Here is a 4,446-nt window from a genome sequence, read left to right as displayed (position 1 = left end):
TTTTCAGATACAACACCTGTAGTAGACGACAATATTTTGTGTGATGATATAGTTGAAAAAGTTAAAGAAAGCTTCAAGAAGAAATCAAAAGCAAGGAAACAAGCTTATATGAGAAAGCTACAAGAGATATATGATCCGCAAAAAACTGACATTGGGGAGCCTATAGTTCAAAAAAACACTCGTGGACGACCAAGTGTGAAGAAACACCAGAAAAAGAAAGTCATTCCTCTAAATCAAGCTCCTAGTAGATAAAACTTCTCAACCACATCAGAGTTTGTTGGGTTCGATTTAAATAAAGAACCTGACTTAAATGATGAACCACCGAGCCATAATCCATTCCAACTAAGAAGTATTCCAGATATATTTCATGATTATATTGACGATATACATGATGTAGAAGGTGATGGAAATTGTGGGTTTCGAGCGGTAGCTGTCTGTCTAGGGTATAATGAAGACCAGTGGCTTTATATTCGAAAACAATTGCTTGAAGAGTTAGAGAGTCAATATTACGCATATCATAGAGTTTTTACTGACGGTTTCAACGAGGTATACAATTCATTGCGTTAGTTTGAAACACTTGCACCTTCTCGATATTGGTTACATATGCCTTTGACTGGTTACCTGATTTCCAACAAGTTTGGTGTGATCGTTCATTGTTTAAGCTAGGAACAATCTACGACATGCTTCCCTCTTTGGAGAGGTCTCGAAGAGTTTCAACCCCACCGAGCCATTACATTGGCATTTGTAAATGGCATCCATTATATGTCGGTGTTTTTGAAAGGAAATTACCCAATGCCTCCTACCACAATGTATTGGAATGCCCATAGAAGCTCGTCAGCATCTACATGGGAAGCTATGTATTGGCCTCGTTTTGAATTATACAATCAACTTAGGCCTTGTAGTTCTGTAGCACCTTGGATACATATCGATTAAGTGGGAATGTATTTGAACTTTTTTATTATTCGTTGGGTTGAAATATCCGTATGTTAAATATAATTCTTTTATATAATATAATTTTATTAGATGCATGTAAATAATATATAACAAACGTTTTTTGTTTTATAAATTTAAAATATAAAAATATATTATTGATTTAAGTTTTTATTGACACATACAAGGAATTGGTATTATTTTTCATAAACCAGAAAATGATATAGTTATATTTAATTTTCATTAACATTAAACATTATCTTATATAAGTTATCTAAAACTATAATAAAATAAATTCACTGTATATTAAAAAAATAATAAATAACATTATTTTATATAAATTATTTACAACTATAATAAAATAAATTTACTGTATATTAAAAACTTAATAAGTAAAATATATCAAATGAAACTTCATTGGAAATTAAAGGGGTGTAATTGAAAATTCTATTAATCTTATAGCTTTTAATCGGATATATATATATATATATATATATATATATATTAAAGTTTTTGTTACCAATTTTCTCTCTGTTTTAGTTTAATTAGAGGGGTTTTTTTTGTAAAAATTTTAAACCTCTTTCAACGTGTCCAACACATGATCCTTTATTCGTATACTCGGATCTACGTGTCAATTAATGGATATTTCTCTTTCTTTACTTAACTTCTTTCTTTTCCGTATCTCCTTCTTTCTTCTTTTGCTCCCTGGTTTCTTTCATCCACATCCGTCTTTCTCTCTGCAAGGTATGTATTGAGGTATGAACCGCTCCCGCTTAGGTAGAGGACGGTGCTGGTCGGATTTTACTCCAGTTATGCAGCAGGAACCACCGATTTTTTAATGGAATGATCTTCAAGGTAAACATGAAACCCTACAATTTATAGTTTCTATTCAAATCCAAAAACTTGTAATATTCTTCATATATGATGAAATTGTTTTCCATTGGAGGACGCTTTCCATGTTTTGTTCCTAATCCTTCGTGTCAAAACCTCTGATCTTCTCGCATCTTCTTCTTCACCGATCCTGACTACTTCACCGACCTCTATTTGGGTGTTCTCTCCTCTAATTCCAAGTCCGCCAAACTTCTACGTTGCTGAGATAGAGAGAAAAATCAAGAGATAGAGGCCATAAATTGAACCACCGATTCCTTTATTAGCTCCGTTGCTTGCCACCATCTACTCTAATCGATTCGTTGTTCTACAACCATCGACATCTTTTAACTGGTATGTCCGTCTTCTACATAGCTCTTTCTCGATCTCTCTTTTTGTTGTTTTTTTTCTCTCTGTTTCGTCTTCTATTTCTGAAAAAACATAGTTGACTCTATTAGTTATTCACTTATGGCGGTGAATGTCCAGTTGCTTTTAAAAAAAATAGGATGTGGTTCCATCGACTTGGCAGTCCAGGTGTTCGTTGAAATGTCGTAGAAATGTGTTTCTCTTTTTCCTCCCATTGAACAGTCTGGTGACCGGTAACTTTCTGTTCGAAGCTATTGTTCGATTTCGGTAGAATTCGGATTTTTCAAACATTTTTTTATCGACTTTCAGCTGTTCGACGTTTACACCACAGACAACATGCGAATTTGCAGGTAAGCAGACTTTCATTTCGGATTTGAACGAAGCTACTGTTCGATTTCGGTATAATTTGGATTTCTTTTCATTCTTTATTATGATATTTGAAAGTGAGTTTGATGATGCACACCAAGTGCTCGAAGAAATGTTACAACCAAATCTTAATGTTTCTTACATCTGTTATGCTCTGTGGCTGCAGGGATTTCCAAGCACTATGATGTTGTCGATCTTTTACTGTGTCCCTGGTAATTTTGTGGAATTGAGATAAAGCATCGGTGGTTTTCAGGTAATTTTACATCATTTTTATGACTCAATCTTTACACTTTTATTCATTCAATTTATTGATAATTATCTGCTTTTTTATTATTGATAGGACTGATTGGAGATGTGTTGTTGACAACCTTTTTACCAAAAACAGGTGCTGCAAAGGCTTCAACAATTGAATGAGGGTAAAACGGTAATTAGTTAGCTATGTTTATAAATACTTCATTACAATGACATACACTTTACTAATATTATAAAGACCATTTACAATGTATATGATAAGTAATATTGAGTTTTTATTTTGGCTTGATACAACATTTTAAGATGAACAAAGTACTACACTTATTATGTTTCACATGACAAAAGGGTAAAACAGTCTTTTGCGAAATGATTTTTTTACAATTAAATCAATTTAGTCACTTGATTATTTTTTGTAGTGATTAAGACATTATTATACTTTTTTAGGTGAAAACGTTGGGTAGATCACAACTTCATTATCAGTCAAAGAAAGTCAAAGTCGTGGTCCCCTTTTTACACTTAAAGAAAGATTCCAATAGGTATTGTTTGATTATTTTTTCCAAATGGAGTTGACGGGTTAAAGAGTTATTTTTTTGACATTATTTATAATTCTTTGCCTGTTTTCGAAGCTCCTTTAATTTTCCACCTTTACATTTATGAGTAACTATATGTGTAAATGATGACTTCTGCACTAATTCAAGTAAATCAAAGGTTTTCTGTAACTAGGATGAGAGTTGATAATGATAGGAAGGGAAATAGGGTTAAATTGGTCATTTCAGGATCACCGAGTGTATTATTCCTTTTCCAACTTAGGATTACACTTTTAGTTCTTATACAATTCCTTTTGCAATCTACTTACATTTCGATATCAATATGAGACATCTATTTTATATGTTTTATTTTTCTTTTTGTTTTATTATTATATATTTATTTCACATGACAAATGAAAAAATATTTTGAAAGCAAGTGGTCTACTAATGGGAAGCAGGATATAGGTTACTTACCTTATTTTATCTTTTATTATTTGAATGCCATTAATCTGTATAGCTTCAATTTTTTTTTTTTTTTTTTTTTTTTTTTTTTTTTTTTGTATAAAGTAGTTTAGCATGTTGATTATAAATGAATGGAAATTTTGTGCTAATCACAGAACACGCAAAAGATATGTCAACAATGGCGTCCATTGACAAAATAAATATTAGCAAGGAGACATGTAAGGTGTTTTCTCCGAGTACAAAAGGTGTTGTTTTTGTTTGGTGGGAGATTCTAGCACAATATCAATTTTGGTAACCTGCAATGTATATGGTATTTGATTTTTGTTAGATAATCATTTAACATTTTATTTATTCCAATCTGTTTTCTCTGGAGTACAAATGGTGATGTTTTTCTTTGGTGCATGATTTGATCATTCAAGGAAATGAAAACAAAGAAGAATATAAGATTGTACTTTCATTGTTTTTTAAAATCTATTCAAATATGACATTCTATTTCTTTTACTAACATGATTTATCGTTACATTTTCCACTCATCTAATTGATGGCGAATTACATAGAATAACAACATACTCTAATGTGGAAACCAATTCATGCAATGTACTTCATTATTTGTCTCACAAAACGAACACGTTCCGCCCCGCGCAACGCGCGGGAAACCCCCTCTAGTTTAATATTA

General features: G+C 31.9%; 1 long non-coding RNA gene across 3 annotated transcripts; it reads left to right on the top strand.

Annotated features, from left to right (window-relative positions):
• The first annotated feature begins 1,602 nt into the window (after window positions 1-1,602).
• Window positions 1,603-4,149, top strand: LOC145013389 (uncharacterized). Of its 3 annotated transcripts, XR_013664960.1 has the most exons (8): window positions 1,603-1,785; window positions 1,877-2,151; window positions 2,284-2,396; window positions 2,473-2,562; window positions 2,696-2,782; window positions 2,870-2,953; window positions 3,226-3,317; window positions 3,926-4,149. It is a non-coding gene; the product is annotated as an uncharacterized LOC145013389 (long non-coding RNA). The 3 variants fall into 3 exon arrangements; XR_013664959.1 differs by lacking the exon at window positions 1,603-1,785 and having other exon boundaries at window positions 1,792-2,151; window positions 2,473-2,513; XR_013664958.1 differs by lacking the exon at window positions 1,603-1,785 and having other exon boundaries at window positions 1,792-2,151.
• Window positions 4,150-4,446: the final 297 nt, after the last annotated feature.

The sequence above is a fragment of the Lactuca saligna genome, chromosome 8 (assembly GCF_052625555.1).
Source record: "Lactuca saligna cultivar CGN05327 chromosome 8, ASM5262555v1, whole genome shotgun sequence".
Lineage (NCBI taxonomy): Eukaryota > Viridiplantae > Streptophyta > Magnoliopsida > Asterales > Asteraceae > Lactuca > Lactuca saligna.
The sequence above is the reverse complement of the archived record's forward strand: the minus strand, read 5'-3'. Positions and strand labels throughout refer to the sequence as shown.